The sequence below is a fragment of the Centruroides sculpturatus genome, unplaced genomic scaffold, assembly GCF_000671375.1.
Source record: "Centruroides sculpturatus isolate CEXI.00-Female unplaced genomic scaffold, Cexi_2.0 scaffold237, whole genome shotgun sequence".
In the NCBI taxonomy this organism is placed as follows: Eukaryota; Metazoa; Arthropoda; class Arachnida; order Scorpiones; family Buthidae; genus Centruroides; species Centruroides sculpturatus.
Genome location: NW_019384532.1, coordinates 253,385 through 278,664, shown reverse-complemented (window position 1 = coordinate 278,664; position 25,280 = coordinate 253,385). Strand labels below are relative to the sequence as shown.

The 25,280-nt window shown below is 26.4% G+C and overlaps 1 long non-coding RNA gene across 3 annotated transcripts in view; it reads left to right on the top strand.

Moving 5' to 3' along the window:
- Positions 1–25,280, top strand: part of LOC111623067 — a 43,299-nt gene that overhangs the window by 741 nt on the left and 17,278 nt on the right. For all 3 annotated transcript variants that reach the window (XR_002756384.1, XR_002756385.1, XR_002756386.1), the window contains exon 2: positions 3,715–3,908. This is a non-coding gene — a long non-coding RNA (uncharacterized LOC111623067). The remainder of the gene's footprint in view (positions 1–3,714; positions 3,909–25,280) is intronic.

The window sequence follows — 25,280 nt, the reverse complement described above, 5'->3', positions numbered from 1 at the left end:
ATAGTGACACCATTTTCACATCGTGTAATTCTTAGAATATCGATTTTCAACGATGACAAGAAAGTCATTATAAATTAACCTGCATTCTTTAAATTTTTATTTTTAAATATTTTAATTTAATTTATTTACTATATTAGTGTTTACAATAGTTTGTTTCAAAATTAGACTTATCATTTCGTTTTGTCTTTAATAAAATTAAAGATAGAAACTAAATCATAAGCTTTATTTTATAAGTAGACCCATTATATATTTAGAGTATATTTTAATTTCAAATAAAATCTAATTAATAATTAATCAAAATCAAAAACAATTAGTAACTGCTCGTCTACATGTTTTAGACTAAATATTCGTTTTTTTTTTAATAATTCTGTCTTAATATTAGAAATAAATATTAAAAGTTTCGTCAGAATAGAATGCTTTCTTCTTTTTAAATATTCAGATTAAAACATTCAATTGTTGAATATTTTAATCTGAATGAATGTTTTCATCTGAAACAACTATGTTTTAGATCCATTACGTAGAAATTTCATTTATTAAAAATAAATTTTAAAAAATTAATTTTTTAATGATTATTATAAAATAATTTTTAAAAATTCTCATTTAAATATTATGAGCAACATCAGTGAATAGATGCCATCTGAAGCCATTTTTCAGGTATTAACGCTAAAATATTATTAAAAGTGGTAATAATATAAACGCGTGTTTTAATTATGTAAATCATTACCAGGTAACGAAAATTATTAATTATCATTTTATTTATAAAAAGAAAAATTTTAGACAAATATAATTATTAAACAATTATGCACTGTACCAATCAATAACGTTATACGAATATTTTATCTTATACAAAGATAAATTACCAATTATTTTTATCGATTCATTTATAAATAAAGCGCAATTCTTGAAAAATGAATAATTATAAAAAAATACAAAATTATAGGAATAGCTTTATATAAAATTTATTATCTACTTTACAGTAACATTGTTTTAGTCACGTTTTTGCGAGATTTAGTTTCAGTAAATTAAAACTATTCTACTCTAATACACAGCATTTGTATAGTTTAAAATCGTCACGACACGTTTTTCCGTCATGAAAAAGAAAACAAAAAGTAGAAATGGAGGCTCAGGGAATCGATGAATCGTCACGAAATTTTTCTTATGAATAATCTATATAGGGAATGAGGTGAAGACCCCTCGTATAATATAATGGTAAGGTCTTAACCTTACCATATACTAGGGCATATTATACTAAGCATGTTGCCAGAGTCTTATAATAAATCTTATAAAGCTGAAAAGTAGATATGGAGTGGAAAATTCGTTGTCAACTTTTATATATTCATTACTGAGGAAGTAACATAATTTAAACTTATCTTTAATTTTTATCCGTGTTAAATTAAAGCATAAAATGTGTAAGTGATTAAAATAATTAACAATTATCATTATAATGTAATTCCATTATGTAATCTTTGTTTATAAAATTTACATCTTTCCACGTTATCTCTCTTGAAAATGATCTCGAACATATGTTGCTAGATAGTATACTTAATATAGGCCTAGATACAATATTTTAAATATATATATAGTTCTACAAACAAAGTTTATATGAGTGACAGAGATAAATTAATTTTTTTTTTTTTTACTGTACAGTTAAATAAGAGCCAACTATTATTAACCAGTATTTTTAATAAAACTTAAACACGTTAATTATTTTCGTTAAATTAACTGAAAACGCTGTTCAAATTCAAAAGAAAAATTTAAAAAAACACCTGAAAAAACTCAATTAAGGTAAACGCACCAGTAGTGGACACTTTAAGGAAAATTTTTCGACTTTTTTGAAACTGGACCCCTATTTGGAAGCCTTATGGCTTAAAAGTTATATTGTCTGTTAGACAAAATTTTTCTTCACTCACTGTAAGGATTTTAATTATGTCAGTCTCGTCGAATACATTTTAATTNCACCCCCTGTCCATGACTAGACAGAGTAACCAAAAAATGCTTGAATCAATACTGTATGTTACTTAACATTAGGTGATTTAATTTTTGACTTGATACTGATTAAAAGTGAAAAGTTCATTTTCACTAGTTGTGGCCACCTCTTGTCCACTACTAAAAATATACGATATTTTTGTTTCATTAGTGGACATCTCATTCAATTGACTTGGAAAATAAAAATACTATCAGGAAGGTCTTAAAACATACCAACGAAGCTCATATTAATAGTATATCACCAAAAAACTTCCGTGAAACTAACTGTTAATACAGCAAGCGTGATTTAAATTACCTAGACCTTAAGGAAACAGACAGCAGACTCACTTGTCTTCTTATATCAGCAGGAATGCCATCACTAATGAGCGCGGGAAAACATCCCATGATGCACTAGAAAAGGATCAGTGCGAGTTACCACCACTAGAGGGTTCTGTCTACTGAATGATTTGTATGTTTGAACAGTGAAGCCATCAACAACCTTATTACTCATATTTGAAGTTCAAAGTGTCCACTACTAACGCAGTGTCCACTACCGGTGCGTTTACCTTACTTCATATTAAATTCATCCCAAAGAAGCTTTCTAACAAATTAGAATAAAAACTATGTTTTTAGAGTACTCATCTTTTGTAAAAAAATACATTAACATTATTTATGAATTAAATATAAAGGAGATATTTAAAGAACTGACTTTTTAAAAAAACAATCAGCCGTTATGAAGAATTACAGTTGGCTGAAATCAATTCCATAATATTAGAAATTATCGCTATTTCCATGCGAGAAAACAGAAATATTAAATTAATTACTTAAAAGGAATAAAAGATTTTTTTTCATTATTTCAGTTTAATTTGTTTTTAATCTCATAATTGATAATTTAAATATTTAATTACCAATTAAATATTGCAAATTATTCAACTAGTTAAAGATAAATATTTGTATAATTTATAAAGGAATATGAACTTCATAAAATATTAAATATATTTATTGAATTAATTTAAAGTTTATTATTTTTATTTACTTTGTCTCAAATTCGAAATTATCCAAACTGAATAAGAATTCAATGATTAAATTTCTATGCACAAGTGTTAAATTAACTCTTATATTCAACGTAGATTATTAATATTATTCAATGAATCCCAAATATTCTGTTTCAGTCTAGACATAAAAGAAGAATTAAAACTCTATATGAAAATAATTAAAGATATTAAAACATTAATGTTATCTTGCTTTTTAATTTATTTTTATTTTTTATTTGAATGTTTCATTTATTTTCCAGAAATTTTTAAAAATTATTATATACTATATATAAGCCTATATATTTAATCTACCTGAAAAATTTGGCACTGTAGTCGTTTGTGAAATAGGAAGTTTTATTCCTAAATTAGTATATAGCAGAGGTCTCAAAAAGCCACTTCTTTCCTTTTACCTGTAATATAAAGACTATCAAAAATCATTTTTACTTGCAATATATCAGTATTACATCTCTTAACCTTATTATTTAAACAAATAAATGTACATACTATTATAATAAGGAAAAAACTTTACATCTTATCAAATCTTTTAAGCACGTCAATTAAGTGTCATTTTGAAAATTAATAGGAAACTCAAAAATATTTAAACAGTCGATAGTAATTAATCTGTAATTTATTTAAAAATTTGTAAAAAGTTACTTTTAAAAACATTTTTGATAGTCTGTAATGAAAAAATAAAATTCTTTTTTCTTATTTTCAGGATGGCATCACTTGTTGCTGTAGCAATGGTATCCTGTGCAGACGGATAGTTATTGATAAAGTGAGTCCGGAACTTCGTTATCTGACAGCTTACATGGTTTTTATCGATTTTATTGGTGTGTTTGGACTGCTTGTTTCCTTGTTTCTTCAATGTCCACAAATTGAAATGACAGGAACTACTCTCGTCGGACATGAGTGAGTGCAGTTGTCTAAAAAATTATTGTGAAAATACATTTAAAAATTGATACCTTACAATAACGTTTGAGAGATTTACACTTTTCTTAATCGTTTTATATTTTACTTTATGATATACATTGCTATATTCTAAAAGAAAGAAAAAATGGATATAAAGTTCAAACTTTTCTTATTTAATATATATATTAATCAATTCAAGAATTATGTGATTAGAAGAACATATTTTTAGAACTACGAATCATGAAATACTATGAAATTATCTGCAATAATTAAAACTAGATTCAGATAGATGAGAATTTATTACTTTAGTTGCAATGATTAAATTGAAAGTTCAAACCACACCCAGTTTTATTTTCCTAATATATTAGTGAATCAAACAGACAAATACTTAATAATCAGTAATGTCTTACTGAATTGCATTGAATAAAATGTCATGTTAAGAATATTTGCTCATCATTTTTGCTTACTTATCATTGTAAATTTTGTTACACATTTTGATTATTCACTGTGTTATTTTAAAAATGTTAAACACCGAATTATAATTTATAAATTCACAATTAGTGAAATATAAATATTTTTATTCTTTCCGTTCTGTGAACACTTAGAAAGCTTTTTAATCATACTCATCATAAATTCGGCCAGGCCCACAATGGGTTCGGCTGCATTATTGAGTGACGGGCCTTACATATTTCGAACAGACATCTCATAAAAAATTCCTTATCTTGCTTGCTTGGATTCTATTTCGGGTCCTCCAGAGCAGTAAGTTAATTCCTTAACCGTCTCGACTAAAATACCGTTAATATAAAGAATTGTAAATAATCGAGACACACAGTAGACCACCTACTGTTCTGAGGGCTAGGATTCAAGTTAAGTTTGAAATGTTCGTGTAGAGTGGCTCAAATATGTCTGCTCTTCATTATTCAACCTTCCAAATACTGTGGCACTGTGATAGCTTAGTACAGTACAAACATGTCTATCAAGGTTGTTCATTGTAAAAGGCTTTCTTAGGGTCCTTTTAGTATCTGCAAGCGAAAAGAAAAAGAAAAAAACATTGAAAACATGTGGAAGAATATTTAAAATTTATAACTATTATTGCTACAATTCATAGTACTCATTAGTATAAATAGAATTTAATTTATAAATATAAATATTTAGCTATTTGCAAGTTATTTTAAAATTATTTAGCATTGTATTATTTAGTTAACTGTTACCTATTATTTATGAAGTCAAATTATAAATGTAAGAAGAATAAACGAAATAAATTAAATTTAGTTTAATAAAAGTCAAGCAAAGTTATTACTGTATATTATTATTTTATAACTTTAATGAATTTTTTATGAAATACATATTTGTTCAATAATATAAATCTATTTGAATTTATTACTAATTTTAATTAAAAATAAATTATTCAATAATATAATGGTTGTTTATCTTAATTATAAATTAATCAATTAAATTAATCGTACATAGATCAGTGGGAAATTTCGATTTTGTCTTTCTTTTTATCAATGTACTTTAAGGGTGCGTTTACTTCTGAGCTAATTTTACTATCAGCATGCTCAGCCTGTACACTTTCGTCCGTGTGCCACACTCATTGGCGTTTACTTTAGAGCTATGTGACGTCATGTTTAGCGAAATTGGTAAGCTCGGATTGCTAGCTAGTTCGTTGTCGAGCTTTGCGCTAATTCAATATGGCTGCTCTCATGAAAAAATTACTTTCTGTACAAAGTACTAAAAATGGAATTAGTTTTCGAAAAATAAACGACAGAAAATATTTTTATTGGTAAATTTCAATTACTTGTTGTGTAAAATGTTTACAATGATCTTTTTTTCATTGTAAGGTTCAATAGCTTTAGATGGCTTTTTTCATAAACAGAGTTAATTAATGTGAAAATAAAAGTTCGATTCATTGTTTATGATTAAAAGTGAGGTTTAACTAATACGCATTTGGAATCTTCAGAAATGTTATGTTCAGAGCATTAAGTAAATCGTAAAGAAATGAGCAGCATTAATAATACAGTAATCCAAAATTACATAAGTTTGTATACTTGAATGAATTTTCACTTACATATGGGAAATGACTTCTCGAAAAATTGTATCATTTGAATACCATTTTTTCATTACAAACTAAACTTATATGATGACAGAGTAATACTTGTTTCTATTGAAATAGGCTACTGCTTCTTCAGTTGATGTCTTAATAGCCATACGCTTTTCATCAATAGAGCCTCTAATTCCAGGAAAACCAGATTGGGTATAAAAAGTTCCATTATTCTTACATCATCTTGCTGTGTGCTGGCCAAGAGTTCATTTTTAATTTTCACTTAACACTAACTTGTAAGAAAGAATTAACAACTTTATTTAAAATATTCCACGCAGTCCGTCTAAACATATTAAAACGATCGACAGTACCCTTAGAGGAAAGAAAGAAAGAAAAAAGTGTTTTGTATTTAATACCAATTATTTGTTAATTTTGAACTCAGTTTAGTTACACCACAACAAAACAACGTCACACCCATTCACTGGGTAAAACAATTGCTTTAAATATGTATTATATGTATGTATAATCTACTATTCTCTTATAAACATAATCTAATTTCATATATTACTTCGTATAAACAAACCCGAATGATTCTTGATTTGCCAATGTCCATAGACAGCATAAAAGCTGCTTTTGAGGAGACACGGGTCGTCTTCCAGAGGAAGTAATTTTTCGGTGTCTATAATTGGGCTTATTTTTTAGAGGAGAATTTCAAAACATTCTCTTGTAAGTCTAAGGTTGTTTAAAATCGGTTGGCTTATAAAAAGGTAGAGTCTCTTCAATAAAAGTTTCTATCTTTTTTATTTTACCTTACTTTTCTTTTTTCTGTTTTCATTTTTCTACAATTATATCCACAATAAAATCATACTCGTCCGATTCGGAATCAAGTAGTTATATCTGTAACGTAACATTTAAAACAGCAGCTTTGACAATACTATTTGCAGGAAACCGCCATATTTCTTGTTAGCGTTCGCGTTTACTTTCGAACTGGACATGTAAGCACGAATACACATGCTAATGACGTCACTTCCGGTGTTCGGAAGTAGCACTATTAGCTCAGAAGTAAACGCACCCTAAGTTACAGCTATAAAAATGCAAACTATATCTCATGTTTTCAGTGTATTGTAATTATAATAATCAAAAATGGAAAATGTATATAAGATAAATATAAATTCAATTTTATCATACTTATGATACATATTATTCATTAAATTAATTCAGATTATTATTCGAAATGATTTTCCATAAACTTAATGTCACTTTTCATCTAACGTTACTCAATATATTTATTAAGTTGATGATATATTTTCTTTAACTTTCATTATTACAAAACTACAAACTAACCATTCCTTACATTATTCTATTAAGTTTGTGCAAGTTTATCTTTTCTCATCACATGTTGAAAATAATATTAATAAAGATAATACTGTCTATAATTATTGCTATATTAATTAACTTGTTCAGATAAATTTTAGTTGTATGAAATTTTAATCATTTCAGTAAACCTAAAGATTGTAATCATCTTACATTTCCTTACATTGAAATCTTAACTTCATGTAGTTGCTGAGGTTTTAATTACAATTATTTTGCATAATTATTTCACTTTATATGAAAATGAGATTGTGTTTATTATGAAATGAATATTTTGAAAACAATTATGTAAGCAATATATAGAATAAAATTACATTAAATTTAATTTATGCTAATGTATTAAGCAAACAATTCCCATTATTCTAAGCGAAGAAACGGAGTTAGAATTTAGAAGAAATTAATTTTCTTCTAAATTCTAACTCCGTTTCTTAAGTTAACTATTTTAAAATTCGTATTTAAATTTTAGTTAATATCTTCAAATTCTAAATATATAAATTCAATTATTATATTTTTTAGCTTTATAATTTAATTAATTAGTTTTGCTCTGATGACTCTTTTGATTTATAGAACCGTAATTAATATGAACTATTGTGTAGATGCATTATTGAATTTTAAAATAAAATTATTCTTTAATTTAAAAGACGATATTTAAATAAACGTATAAGAAATAATTAAAAATTTATTGTAAATTCTTGAATTTATTGTGAATTTTGTAATTTAATCGTTATAACATTTTCTAAAAATTTATAAAAATAAAAAAAAATTATAAATTTTATAATTTTATAGATTCATTTTAAAATATCTAAAATTATTGTTTCTCTAGTAAGTACTTGTATATTAAAGACAAGAATTTTGAAAGACTTTTAGAAGAAAATAGAAAAAAGGTATATTAAAGAAATGTAATCAAATTGATTATTCTCAACATATGTATAAAGAAAATTTAATTGCGAAAGTGGAAAGATTCTTAAACAAAATTAAACAAATTCGACTACTTTTACATAATATTGCGTCATAAACTATTTTTTTTAGAGTAAACGACAAAATTTCTACAGAATTCAAAACAACTTAATTTAATATTTTTTAAATTAGGAAAAATCTCTATATGAACATAGTGTAATATTACACATAATATCGTATTTATTATTAATTTATTTAAAGTTTTTTGCAGTTTAGCACTTATACTAATAATAAAATTTTAATTTTGAATTTTTAAAAGTATAAGTAATATAAATGTCATCTAGAATTAACAGTAACATTAATCAGTCATAAACTGCAAATAAAGGACAATTAATTTTCTTTTTCTTACTTTTGATACTGTCGTTAGCAATACGTAAAAGTAATTCTAATATTAAATTTGATAATAAATAGTGATTATTTTATTTCTACTCAGTGTAATATTTATCGAATTGAGTAATGTTTCCATTGAGTAATATTTCCAAAGAGTAATTTCGAACTCAGACTTATCTCTAGAGGAGTTCAATCCCACTAAGTTTCATCGATTTTTAAACAAAATGTTCAGTTTATTCTCATTCTTCAATCATTCGACGCAACAAAGCCATTTAAGAAAGACAATTTAAAGCAACCAAACTAATCAAAGAACGATGATCCATTCTTACGATTTCATTCTTTGATCAACCTCCATATCTGTTAAACGATGATAAATCGTCTACTGACCCTATAAAATACTAATGCAGTATAAATGCGTCGAAAAACATAACTACAACCAAATCCTTTTGATAATAAATCTTTCTAGTGTATCTAGATCTTATAGAAATAATGCACTTCCCAATGGAAAAATCAATAAGTTCACAATAAAAAAAATGTTTTCCTGCTTTATCGTCAAAATATTTAAGTGCAGTTTCTCAGGAAATATAACAGTTGTATTTTGAGTAATATTTTAGTAATTCAAGTGTATAATTTCCCTAGACACATGATTTTCTAACCATGACTATTATTTTCAAATTATACAACTAATATTGACTAATATTCTACAGAGTGATATTTGTTTTATTTATTGATTTAGTTGTTTTATAATAATAAAATATATTGGATAAATTGTAAAATAATATTTAATGTTAATGGAGAAGGAAGAAAGAAAAGATTAGGGACTAGGAGTACAACAAAATTATGTTTGCATTCAACAACCTTAGACTTAACACCATGAAGATAAAGACGTTAACCTGCCATTCTGAGTTATTTAGGTTCGTATCTGGGCCAAGAATATCAGGAATTTTTTTTAAGAATGATGCGAACTAGACATATCAGGCTCCGTTCTTCACAACCTGGCTTCCCCATTTGGGCTTGGCAGAATCTACGATAGGAATGAAAAAGTTCTCTCATTGTCTGCAAGTCGGAAAGAGTTTTAAAACGTTTTAGATTGAAATGAAAAAAAAATAAAAAGTGAATGAAAACGTTCATACACCTAATTTAAAATACAAAATTATTATTTATAAATCAGCACTATCTCTTTGCATTTTTGAATTTTGTTCATATTTAATGCAAAGGATTGTAAATGTAATAAATCACTGAAGTCATTTATAACGATATTTATTCGAATAGTCATATCAGTTTTATAAAAATAGATTGATTTAATTTGATTATATTTGTTATGTGAAGTCTGCCTGGCGGCAATACGGAGTTACATAAGTCAAGTGCTTCTGCGAGTTATATGACTTATACAGACAATAAGTCATATTCTTCTTATTGACAAATTGTTTGAAGAGTTGACAATAAGTCAACTCTTCAAACAATGAGATCAAAGTTTGTTTTAAGAAAAAAATAAATAATGCTATGTCAGGAACGAATTGCGAAATTGTAAATAAGATGGTCAAATAGCCATTAGCCACTGATCATCCATTGATTGTTCGTACTTTGAAATCGAGTTCTTTTAGAAATTCGCTGTTTTAGAAATGTAATCGAATGAAATACGAGAATCCCGAAGAAAACCTTCTACGGTTGAAAATTGTCAATCCTTTAATGACCACCGTAGACTCACCGTGAGTCTTCGAAGATAGCCAATGAAAAAAGAAAGATAGTTTGTTGCCTGCCAAGAAAAATTCGAGAGACGACATCAAGTAAACAAGTAAAATCTTCATCCTTTGAAGCTTCCAAGAAGTCCTCTCACTGCTCTCTGTGAATCAGTCCAGAGAGTTATACATGGAACGATCGAAATTAGAGTTCCGTCAATAATAATCTCATTGCACAGGTAATAAATTTATGTATGAAGTCATTTTGATATCATACATTAGTTTCTTAATCTATTTCTCTCGATCCATATGTGTAAGAGCACGCACGTAAGTTATGATTAGTGGGAAATCACAGTTTAGTTTAATATGGTTGAATAAATTACAACTTTGTTTTAAGAAAAGAGAAAATTGGTCTGTTTCTTTTCTTAACAACTCCTATCTCTTACCTATTTGTGAATTGAGCTTGCCAATACAGTAGAGCCTCGATTATCCGACCCCCGATTAACCGCCACCTCGGTTAACCGACCGACCTAGTCGGCAAATTACAAATGTCCGCTAGTGATGTGGCGCTACAATATTTGCCTATGTCTGGCTACTTTAATATTATTTTTACGTGTTTTAGCTGGCAACACTCATTCGACCATGAAAGGGAGCCAGTATTTAAACGAGGCTTAATTTTCTAATTGTTAACGATACAATAGCGACGATTATTATTTTAAAAAATTTTTGTTAGGCTTCGAATTTTCATCATCGATGAAAATTCAACGCGAAGTAGGTTAATAGCGATATACTAATATACTAATTACATGGGATATAATAATATACTGCACTAATAATGGATTTTTTCATACTTTTCGGTTATCCGACTTTTCAATTATCCGACCAACCCCAGTCCCCAATTGGGTCGGATAATCGAGACTCTACTGTAATGGATTTTTTCATACTTTTCGGTTATCCGACTTTTCAATTATCCGACCAACCCCAGTCCCCAATTGGGTCGGATAATCGAGGCTCTACTGTATATAACTAAAAATTAATTAGTTTTTAGTTATATATTTGGCAAGCTCATTATTTTAAAGGTCATTTTAAAAGACAGTTCGATTCAGTATATGACCACACAATTTAATATGGCATAGTTCATTATAAGCTGTAAATGGATTAAACCCATTTTTATTAGGCTTCAATGGATTCGTCAACATAAATAAGAGGTGAACAATTTTTTCAGCCTCACTCTCATAATTTATCATGGATAGTTCGGATTGTGAGTGAATTGTTCTCATTTACCTAAGATAAATCCAGAGAATGAAATTCGAATCTGTTTCTTCACAACGATAAATTTATCTTTAACTGTGCAGCTATCTGTTTGAGAACACGCTTTAGAATGCATGAGTGGAGGAGGTAAAAAGAAGCCTTGATTCAAATAACAAATGAAAAATCACAAGCGGATTTAGAGAATTAAAACGAAGATCATTGTGGCAATACAATTATTTACTTGTACTAAATAAAAAAAGATTCCATTTCACAATAAATCGCAATAACTAATAACTGAACTTCTTGTGTTCAACAAATTTTAAATATTTCTTTGCAAATTTTTTTATACTGTCTCCGCTCTGTGGCAATAAGAGGGTCTTTTTATTGAGCAAATCATGGATTGAACCCAAGACTACAATGGAGCTACCGGATGCCAAGGAACGAGCCCGGCATATCCGGGACGGAACAACATCTTCCCAAAAATTCCTGATGATTTTCGACCTATTCTCTGCAATAATTAAAAAGTAATTGCTGATTTTATTGTAGTGTCAGTTATATTAATATATATGTACAGTTTAATATCATTCTTTTAAATATTGTTAAGTAAAAAGACATTACAGTTTATAGCGAAATAAAGAATACTGACAACAAAATTATTTTTATTAAAAATCTAATTTTTGTATTATGAAAATTTACCATATTTATTGTATATTTCTAGTATGTTTTAAAATTAAATAATATTTCTTTTCAGTCCATTTACAATTAAATTAGACTGAAGAAATATTATTTAATTTAAAAATATAAATATAAGATTGGATTCTGTAGCATCTTAAAACTAAGAAAAAGAACAGAATAAAACTGATTTTAGAAATGAAAATCTAAATAAATTTTGACAGTAGAACTTTTATTTTGCATTAAGCTCGAATTAAATAAGGAAAATATAAATTAATAATAGATAAAAATATATATATGTATATTATTAAACAAATGAATTTGTATATAAGAATTGTATTCTGTATTTACAAATTTCTGAGAGGATGTATCGATTTTATGTCTCGATAACATAAAATAATTCAACATGATCATTTAAACGAAATAGAAGTGATAAACAATATGTAATTAAAATTCGGAAAGACAATTAGAAAGTCGTTAATTAATTATAATCATTTTGGACAGCTGAATTGTAATTTGGAAAATCTAACTTGTCAAATTTAATTAATCAAAAATCAGATATACAGTACTTTACTTCGTTCTTGTTGACAATATTGGCTGCAATCACAGATTCAGCCGCATTGGATTAAATGATAGACTAATAAAAAATTTCAATTCATTTAGAAGATAATTATTAAAGAATTTTAAAAATATTTTATTAATATAGTAATAAATTTTGAATATATATAATTTAATATATAAAACTTTCGAATATTAATTATAAATTTTAAAAAGTAATTTCTTGATAGTGTAAATTCATGAGTATGTAAAGGACAATTAAGATAGTAGAAACAATTATTAATATCATAAAGGTTAAATTATTTCGATGGAATATAAACTGTTTACAGGCAGGTTGAACTGAACAATGCCAAATACTGAATGACATTACTCACGTGATATGCTACGTTCATGTCTCCACAACTCAAAATTGTAGAGAATCATGCGATATTCCGAATGAGTTTTCCATCAGTAAATGTGTTACCGTATATTTTTCGATAATATATTTTAGATACTTTTTATTACAAAATTCTCTCACGTAATTTTCAAATTTTATTCGATATCGGCTTATAGATAATCAAAACATGAGATTGAGTAGGAAATATTTAATTATAAATTGCCTTGATTTACTATAAAATAATATTTTATACAATAATTCAAAACGTAATTTAAAATCTAAAGTATATTTTATTGGAATTCATCCAGACGAATGTACAAAAGAATCATAAGAATATTTAGCAAAAATGTACATAATTTTTCTTGTAATAAAAATTTGGAAAAAGTGGTTTAATTTGGAAATGAGTAATGTTAACATCATATTAAATTTAAAAAATTATTAATTTTATTTCGTTCAATTTAATAAACAATGATTGATTATTATACATTTTATACATGCAAAATGATAAATAATTTTAATATTTCGTAATGTATTTAAATTTGAGATGAAACGAATTTTTTTGTAATGTCAGAAAGTACTGTACAAGTTCTGTTTTATCTATTAAATTTTTCTGTTGTGAAAGTAGATATTTTTATGAAGAGATAGAACTATTATTATTATTATTATATATAAAAATAAAGTCTTATAATTGTTTAAATTATTGCTGAAAAAATCGATAAGAATGTTTGTATACAACAATTGTTGAATAAATATAAATTTTATACGATAGACTATAAGGTAAATATGTACATTTAGGGGTTTATACATGTTCATTTCGTGATGTTATTCCATTAAATTAAAAATTTCATATGTAAGACCAATTTGCTTCAATTTGTATAAGGAATAACACTTATTTATTTTAAATGCACGGAATAAAAGTATATTACTAGTATGTAATTCCAAAACTGTTTTATTATTGGACTTTAAAATTTTATTAAACTATTTTATTACAGTTGATGTAAAATACAAAAGCTATTATTTTGTGATGATTATGAGAACAAAATACAATAATGGTTTCTGTCCGAAAATTTATGCAAGAATATAAACATGATAACGTCTATAAATTTACTAAAATTTCGATTATGTTCCTTTTAATGCCGTGAGTTGAATTTAAAATATTCTCTTATCATTTTGTATTTTAAGTTGGTAAATTAAGATACCTCAAAATTACAATATGATACTTTCATGAAATAAATATCAAATATTTTAAAATAACAATTTATTCAAAACTGTATAAAGAATATATTCAAATCTTTTATATGTTTTATCATTTAAAGGCAAATTCTCTGATTTAATTTGCTTATTTCTAATATCAATATTTTATTAAAATAAATTTATTCTTTTTAAAGCTGATAAAGCCTTATACACAAAAAATTTAAGTGTGGAGAATGAGTCTAGATCAAGGAAATGTGCTCTGTTGTCATTGAGAATAAATTGAAACTTGAACAAACGTAGAAAATATTTCTTATATAATTTAAATAAATATAAATTATTCAATATAACTTCCTGTTTCTGAGTGAACTACACAAAAAAGTAATAATCTCATATTATAGATTATTTCGAATATAATATTTTTTAGTTCAGAAAAATTTATCGAATAAAAAATTGCATTTCGAAAAAACATTCTTACAGTAAAATTCTATAAAAACCATATAAAATTTCGAAATTGAATTTTTTATTGTGTCAATACTGAATCCTTCTCGAAAATTTAAATGAAGTTCAAAATGAAGTTGTGATGTATGGAGAGAAAAGTGCAAACCGATGTATAGTTGTCAATTTACTTAGCTATTGGCGTGCGAAGAACAACTGTCAATCAGATATAACTTTATAATAAAGTTAAGGTTGAAACTGTAAATTGACGTACAGTACAATATTGATAAAGTAATCATATTAATGCAAATTGATTTATAATTATTCAATTACAAAGCATATAATTTAAATGGTATTTATAATGATAATTTCATAACTTTTATTTTAATATTGTTAAAATCTTGGAATTTAATTTAATTTATAAATATTTTATACAATAATAGATTTGTAATAATTGTTTTCTTTTTATTTCTAATTATATATTCATTTATATGTTCGATATTTTTTCTAAGTATAAATTGTTTAGCCGGATCAATAGATTTATTTCTTTTTATGGTTAAACTGAATTATCTCGGCAATAAACTCTAGATATATTATTTTTATAAAATTGATCGATTGCTTCTATCATTAATGCGTAGAACAGAGTGTAATTTGCGTATTTTTTTCTCTTTTTTTAAGCTAGCTTTTTATTTTATAAATTCATACCAAGATCATAAATGGTTTAAATATTCTAAAGCGATTAGACATGTTGATCATTTAAAATCAACATGTCTAATCGTATTTTCAGTTGATGTTTTTTGTGGAAAGTTCGATCGATTGAAATGGATACCAGATGATAGATTTAGAATATATTTAATTTTTTTATTTATATTTTATACGTCATTCNATTAATAATAGATAAAAATATATATATGTATATTATTAAACAAATGAATTTGTATATAAGAATTGTATTCTGTATTTACAAATTTCTGAGAGGATGTATCGATTTTATGTCTCGATAACATAAAATAATTCAACATGATCATTTAAACGAAATAGAAGTGATAAACAATATGTAATTAAAATTCGGAAAGACAATTAGAAAGTCGTTAATTAATTATAATCATTTTGGACAGCTGAATTGTAATTTGGAAAATCTAACTTGTCAAATTTAATTAATCAAAAATCAGATATACAGTACTTTACTTCGTTCTTGTTGACAATATTGGCTGCAATCACAGATTCAGCCGCATTGGATTAAATGATAGACTAATAAAAAATTTCAATTCATTTAGAAGATAATTATTAAAGAATTTTAAAAATATTTTATTAATATAGTAATAAATTTTGAATATATATAATTTAATATATAAAACTTTCGAATATTAATTATAAATTTTAAAAAGTAATTTCTTGATAGTGTAAATTCATGAGTATGTAAAGGACAATTAAGATAGTAGAAACAATTATTAATATCATAAAGGTTAAATTATTTCGATGGAATATAAACTGTTTACAGGCAGGTTGAACTGAACAATGCCAAATACTGAATGACATTACTCACGTGATATGCTACGTTCATGTCTCCACAACTCAAAATTGTAGAGAATCATGCGATATTCCGAATGAGTTTTCCATCAGTAAATGTGTTACCGTATATTTTTCGATAATATATTTTAGATACTTTTTATTACAAAATTCTCTCACGTAATTTTCAAATTTTATTCGATATCGGCTTATAGATAATCAAAACATGAGATTGAGTAGGAAATATTTAATTATAAATTGCCTTTTAAAATGTACCATATTAAATAACTTTAAAATTTCAGATAGCAACAACAATAAGAAATAAGACGAACAAGGTGTATACAATATACAAAATGACAGCGATCACCATACACCCTTTTTGAAATAAATGGAGGGAGTTTCACCAAAAATCCCAAAAAATTTTATAAGTAAATTAAATATGCTCTATCTAGTGGTGATATTTTTAACTTCCTATTCATTTGGATTCAGATTAAATAAAAAAAAAATAAGATAATTTTATCTCATTTTTCCCAAAAATGCCTGCATCGGCCATAAAATGACTTTGAAAGTGTAATGCATGGAGAAAAATTATACTGTGAAAATAAGAAAAATATTTTGTAATAAGATATTTTCTTAACGTGTGATTACTGTGCCAAGATCAACAACATGCAATCGATGCTGAACTGACAAAAATTGTTACTGTTCTACACAGTATTTTTATTTATATAAACTCTGGCATTACCATTTGGCAACAATTTTAACTGCTGTTCAAATTAAGCATGATTTTCATTAATGCAAGCATATACGCTGCTTGAGAAAAGATTTGTTGCTCAAAGAATTTCGTNTAAATGTGTTACCGTATATTTTTCGATAATATATTTTAGATACTTTTTATTACAAAATTCTCTCACGTAATTTTCAAATTTTATTCGATATCGGCTTATAGATAATCAAAACATGAGATTGAGTAGGAAATATTTAATTATAAATTGCCTTGATTTACTATAAAATAATATTTTATACAATAATTCAAAACGTAATTTAAAATCTAAAGTATATTTTATTGGAATTCATCCAGACGAATGTACAAAAGAATCATAAGAATATTTAGCAAAAATGTACATAATTTTTCTTGTAATAAAAATTTGGAAAAAGTGGTTTAATTTGGAAATGAGTAATGTTAACATCATATTAAATTTAAAAAATTATTAATTTTATTTCGTTCAATTTAATAAACAATGATTGATTATTATACATTTTATACATGCAAAATGATAAATAATTTTAATATTTCGTAATGTATTTAAATTTGAGATGAAACGAATTTTTTTGTAATGTCAGAAAGTACTGTACAAGTTCTGTTTTATCTATTAAATTTTTCTGTTGTGAAAGTAGATATTTTTATGAAGAGATAGAACTATTATTATTATTATTATATATAAAAATAAAGTCTTATAATTGTTTAAATTATTGCTGAAAAAATCGATAAGAATGTTTGTATACAACAATTGTTGAATAAATATAAATTTTATACGATAGACTATAAGGTAAATATGTACATTTAGGGGTTTATACATGTTCATTTCGTGATGTTATTCCATTAAATTAAAAATTTCATATGTAAGACCAATTTGCTTCAATTTGTATAAGGAATAACACTTATTTATTTTAAATGCACGGAATAAAAGTATATTACTAGTATGTAATTCCAAAACTGTTTTATTATTGGACTTTAAAATTTTATTAAACTATTTTATTACAGTTGATGTAAAATACAAAAGCTATTATTTTGTGATGATTATGAGAACAAAATACAATAATGGTTTCTGTCCGAAAATTTATGCAAGAATATAAACATGATAACGTCTATAAATTTACTAAAATTTCGATTATGTTCCTTTTAATGCCGTGAGTTGAATTTAAAATATTCTCTTATCATTTTGTATTTTAAGTTGGTAAATTAAGATACCTCAAAATTACAATATGATACTTTCATGAAATAAATATCAAATATTTTAAAATAACAATTTATTCAAAACTGTATAAAGAATATATTCAAATCTTTTATATGTTTTATCATTTAAAGGCAAATTCTCTGATTTAATTTGCTTATTTCTAATATCAATATTTTATTAAAATAAATTTATTCTTTTTAAAGCTGATAAAGCCTTATACACAAAAAATTTAAGTGTGGAGAATGAGTCTAGATCAAGGAAATGTGCTCTGTTGTCATTGAGAATAAATTGAAACTTGAACAAACGTAGAAAATATTTCTTATATAATTTAAATAAATATAAATTATTCAATATAACTTCCTGTTTCTGAGTGAACTACACAAAAAAGTAATAATCTCATATTATAGATTATTTCGAATATAATATTTTTTAGTTCAGAAAAATTTATCGAATAAAAAATTGCATTTCGAAAAAACATTCTTACAGTAAAATTCTATAAAAACCATATAAAATTTCGAAATTGAATTTTTTATTGTGTCAATACTGAATCCTTCTCGAAAATTTAAATGAAGTTCAAAATGAAGTTGTGATGTATGGAGAGAAAAGTGCAAACCGATGTATAGTTGTCAATTTACTTAGCTATTGGCGTGCGAAGAACAACTGTCAATCAGATATAACTTTATAATAAAGTTAAGGTTGAAACTGTAAATTGACGTACAGTACAATATTGATAAAGTAATCATATTAATGCAAATTGATTTATAATTATTCAATTACAAAGCATATAATTTAAATGGTATTTATAATGATAATTTCATAACTTTTATTTTAATATTGTTAAAATCTTGGAATTTAATTTAATTTATAAATATTTTATACAATAATAGATTTGTAATAATTGTTTTCTTTTTATTTCTAATTATATATTCATTTATATGTTCGATATTTTTTCTAAGTATAAATTGTTTAGCCGGATCAATAGATTTATTTCTTTTTATGGTTAAACTGAATTATCTCGGCAATAAACTCTAGATATATTATTTTTATAAAATTGATCGATTGCTTCTATCATTAATGCGTAGAACAGAGTGTAATTTGCGTATTTTTTTCTCTTTTTTTAAGCTAGCTTTTTATTTTATAAATTCATACCAAGATCATAAATGGTTTAAATATTCTAAAGCGATTAGACATGTTGATCATTTAAAATCAACATGTCTAATCGTATTTTCAGTTGATGTTTTTTGTGGAAAGTTCGATCGATTGAAATGGATACCAGATGATAGATTTAGAATATATTTAATTTTTTTATTTATATTTTATACGTCATTCAATAGAAGAAAATAAAAATTTAACTCTGTCACACATTCTATTCGTACAGCTTAGTTTAAATTTCAGTTGAAAATTATAACATGAGTAATATGAAAATAAATAAAATGAATATAATACAGATATTTCTACATTTTTTCTTTTAAAATATTAAATAATAAAAATAGAAAAATAAAATAATAATCTTATGAATGATTACTTTATTTTATAACTTCACTTTTATTTAATAAGATCTTTTTCCCCCTCTCTTTATTTTTCATTTCAAATATATCGACTTTTTTCCCTAATCATGTCCATAAATTTACGGATTTTTCAATAATTTCTGATTCATTTCAAACTTATTTGCAATTTTATTTCCATTCGAATAACTACAAACTTTATGTAATTGTTAAAATGTTATTAGAATCATTAAAAAATCGACTAAACAATGTTTATCATATCAATATCAATAGAAGCACAGTATAGATTACAGATCATATTATTTTCCATTTAATAATTAGAGAAATTTTCTGAAAAAAATGATAAAAACGTAGAGGAAGGTAGTGCAAGATGAGAACGTTAAGGTTTGAAAAGTCATAAGATGACAACCATTTTGATGAGAACAATAATTTTTTTTATTCTCAGCAGCTACAACATTTGATAATATATTATACAAAATTTAATTTTTGAAAAACGTTTTTAAAAACAAGAAAATTTAATATTTAAAAATTATATGTAAATGCACCATCTTGCCCCACCCATGGGGTAAGATGGGAATATTATTTTTATATACAAAAAGGACAAATTAAAATCGTTAAACTGTCGTTTTCTTCAATATTGGCCCAAGAACAGTGTACCCGTTTATCACAACGGCTACATTTAGCCCAACTCTCTGTAGATGCAGAGTATAACCCTCCATATTCTGTGTCATTTGTCGTTTCTTGTTAGGCCTACCCTTGCTGATGCCTGTAACTTTTGATTTTACGGAATTTTTTTCGATAAAGAAAGACCGTTTTCCCCTGGGGTGCCGAAACTGCTGTTGATTGTTTTTTTTTTTTGTTCTATCAGTTGCTGCTTGTACGGTATATCTGTTAGGATTGCTGTTTTCTCTCTCCTTCTGCTATTTTCGATTTTTTTCTTGGTTCCAACACGTGGAATTGGCATTATTTCTATGGTAAAGATATGAGTAAAAACTGAATGAGTAGGCCTACTTGTAGTGGCGTAATCGGTGACTGTTTCTGCATATCCAGATTAGGCATATCTCCATCTTCATGGTTTTGGTTGTCCCAAAACGAGCATTTTGATGTGTCCTTATGCTGAAGGAGCTTGTTTGTCGTCTCTGAAGCAATAAAGTCTGTCTCCGAAAATGCTTGTGGATTCATTGGCCATATTCATGGTCAAGATGGTGGGGGCAAGACGGGGTACCCCATCTTGCCCCCACCATCTTGCCCCATCATGCACTTTTCATACTGACTGCAAACACAGGAAAAGTTTATTTCAAAACTAAACAATTACAGTTTAAAGGTTACTTCAAATGCCATAATATCTTCATCTATAAACTAATGTAAAAGTTCACAATGATACTTTGTAGAAACTTTGTAGCAGGCGTAAAATTAGATAAAGTACTGCTGAAACATGGAAAACTGTCTTACTTCCAAACAAAGAGAGCGATTCGGACGTTCTCTCGTCCCGTGATCCCTTTTGAGGTTGACATTTAGTTCCCCAAATAACAGCTAGATGAAAGCACGTTAACCACGAATAAACAGATGTTTCCGTCTTACCCCATGGCCCCATCTTACACCACTTTCCCCTATTTATTCAAATTCAAACTATGAACGTGTTTTAATAAATCCATATTTTTAATGCATGTTTTTACATTCATTATTTAACTATATAAAAATTATGAATTTGAATAATATATGTGAAACATATTTATTATCAGATTTTGAACGTCAATGTTCCTTACAGAACTGGTAGAAATTTATTTGTGTTTTACCTTTAGATAATTATTTTATTTATTTATTACGTTATTATTCATTTATTTTTTAAAAAATAAATGAATAAATGAATAATCTATAGTTAGTACATAGCCACTTAATTTTTTTATGTTTGTACCGTGATCTTATTAAGATTAACACTACAAAAATTGCTTGTTATTTTTCATTCATCGTTTATTATGGCCAAAAATGATCAATTTGTGGTCATTACTGCTGTTTACATGGCCAAAACTGGTCAAAATAGATATATGTTGACACTTTCTTTAATATTTATTTCAAAATGACTGTTATGCTGTTCCATATTACACAATATAAATTGAATGAAGAGAAACTGGGGTGTAAAGTAATTTATAATGCACGTAAAAGGAGCATTTATAGTTAATTAAAAAGTCTAAATGTATCCAAAATTAATGGTTTGATATTGTACATGTACTTAAACAATTTACGCCTTATAAGCAGTAAATATATTTAATTTATATTTAAAAATAAATATAGAACAATTTTATTACTCTAGATAACCGTTTAGTTTAAGCTTTAAATAATATCAACAAATACTACATTTAGAATAAATTTAAGTATTAAAATAATGCGCAATACAAAGCCTTATTTTTTTTTATTCTGACATATTTTGATTTAACGCTTTATAAATTTTAAATGCTTGAAATAACATTGATCCATATACTAATAAGACAACTGCATAAACTAGTGGTAGACCTAAATTTTTGGTACCCCTTGAATTATTCTGAGGTGAGTAGGGAATGGAGCGATTTTGTAAAAATTTTGAGTCTTTCACCCCATCATTTAAAAAAAGATTATAGAAAACATGTCGAAACACTTTCAATAAGTTTTATTTGATGATAGCCTTTATTTTTTCTTCTAAAGAGTTTAAGTTCTTCATTTACAAATAATTCAATAGAAGAATTATAATATTTGTTGTCACCATGATAATAAATTTGTTTAATTTTACCTTTTGATTCAAACTTAAATTCTTTTAGATCTACGAAGGGTTTAAATTCATGAGTTAGTAAATGGGTACTAAAATCTAAAATATTTCGTGTTAAATTAAATAGCTGACCGCTTGTGATATGATACTCTCCTATATACACGTACCAATAAACTCCCAAAATGAATGAGAAACCTGTTCTTACATGATCCACATATTCTTTCGTGACCACATCATTCGCTGTAATTGGATAACTTTTATTTATTATTCTCCTATTATTACTATCAAACACATTGTCCTTTATAATTAATGCACCTATTCTCTAAATATCGTTTATTTACAACATTCTTGTCTTCTGTTGGATCATCAAAATTACCAATTATTTTTCTTTTTGCATTGAAGGTTTCATTAAGTAATTTCAAACTTTTATTATTTACTAAACTTTAACAGCTGTTTCTGTTATAAAATTATTGAGGCATGAATTTAAATCATTGGTATTTTTTCGTAGATCTGTTTTACCAGTTAGTCTATTTGATCCTCTACTGTTTTTAGTTTATTTACATTTTCTTTAGAAAAAGTTTTAAAATCTTCATCTATATATTTTTTTAGTTGCAGCATTTTTTAATATATTGGATGTTTGCAATGTTTTAAGATTTTATTTTGCATAACATAGTTTCCATCAAATTTCAATGATATACCGGGAGGAGCTTTTAGTTCGTCATAATATACAAAAGGATATCAAGCCATTTTCTTTCAACTCAAGTGTATTTCACTTGAGTTGAAAGAAAATTGAATATGTGCGCTTTAGCGGATATTTGTCTAAACCGCTAAGAGAATGCAACTTTCATATCATCAACGTTATTGTATATCGAATGATTCGAAACATCGGAAATTAATTGTAGGATACAGTCTTCCATAGTTTGTGTAACTAACCAAAGATCCAGACTCCGTATTATTCGTAACATATAAATCTGAATAATATCTGGAATAATCTAATTCTCCCGTTTAAAACTGATATAATTTTCTGTCGGTTATTTATAATCATATCCAGGCTATCGAAAATCATATTATTTGATTCTGATCATATTTCCTCTCTTGATATTGAGAAATTACAAAAATACTTCTGATTTTATCTGTGGTTGTATTTACAATGATCATATCATTAGAACTATTTTGAACGTTTCTTTTAATTAATCTTACTGAATACCAGTTAATTTCTATATGTGATGAGGAATTTAGCAATATATTATTATAATGAATTTATGGCTCTGGATGTAGCTTTATGTGTGGTAACCATAGCGCGATGTCTAATACGATAATTTTATAATTACGATTGTTAATATCAGTATGGATCATATCGTTATTTAAATTTCTCCAGAATACAAAACTTACGTCGATGTTTGAAATTATTTTCCTAAACCCAAACATCTGTTTAATTGATATTCACTGTTTGATCTTATTGCTCTTTTTGATTAATATCAAATATTTCTGTAAACTCTTCATTATAATTTGCATTTTTCTTTAATCCATCTAGAAAACTCTCCATTTTTTCTTTAGTTTCAATCGATTGATCGTCAAGACCATCAGATATCAAAACTTGCTTATCCTGACACTCTGAGGTGTCAATTAAAAACAACATATTAGTTACTTCAGAGGCGAAATAATGTTTTGTAAAGTTTGAGTTCGTTAACATGATGAACCGACAAAGGCAATTCAATTTCTTCAATCAGTGTCTTAACCAGGGCTGTGGAGTCGCGTAAAAATCTACCGACTCCGACTTTTCCTTACCATCCGACTCTGACTCCGACCAGGGGCGGACTTGTTACCGAAAGAGACCCGGAAATTCTGATGTCATCACGTGACCTCAGAATAAAAGATTCGATAAATAGAGTTCTAATAAAGATAGAACGTCTTTTAGCTTTGGAATATAGTTTTATTTCAAAGCTAAAAGACTTCTCTAAGTAATAGGCTTATATAAATATGTATTCCATGCTTTTTACTTTTCCGGCTGTTATATATAACAGAGGAAAAGTGTAGCGCTCGGTCAAAAAATGACCCCTCCCAAACTTTTATATTTTTGGANATTCACTATTTGATCTTATTGCTCTTTTTGATACTCTTCAGTATCAAAAAGAGCATGGAGTATTCCATGCTTTTTACTTTTCCGGCTGTTATATATAACAGAGGAAAAGTGTAGCGCTCGGTCAAAAAATGACCCCTCCCAAACTTTTATATTTTTGGACTCAGGACACCTTGGAATTTCGAGATATGCAAAAAATTCGAGTATATGTGTGGATGTTAGACTGTGTGTGGGGGGCATGATTTTGTTCACCGTGTTTGAAGCCTAATAATTTCTGTGGTCAGAGTGGTCAGAATCGGAGTCAGATGATTTAACACAGGAGTAGGTTATTAATAAGCGTCAAAGTGGTTGAACTAAATCATGTCCCCATATACATTCTAACATCTTAGGCGAGAACATCTTAACGGGTTTTACTGAACTATTATAAAATGGCAAAAAAGCTTACTTTGAGGGTAGAGACAAGTTTTATTTTATTTTTTTAAATTTTGATCGCTATTAACAAGTAAAATATTCATTAAGAGATATGACAAGTAACCCCTTTTATGTCTTCACCCTGTCGACCTTTAATTAAGAACCAAAATTTAATAATATTAATGCCCCTTTATACGCAAGCTACAGTGCCACATTTCGTTTCTTAAACTTTACCCATTCTGAGATAATGTTTAATATCTCAGAACAGAAAATAAAGAAATTAAACAAATTAGATGCCAACACACACG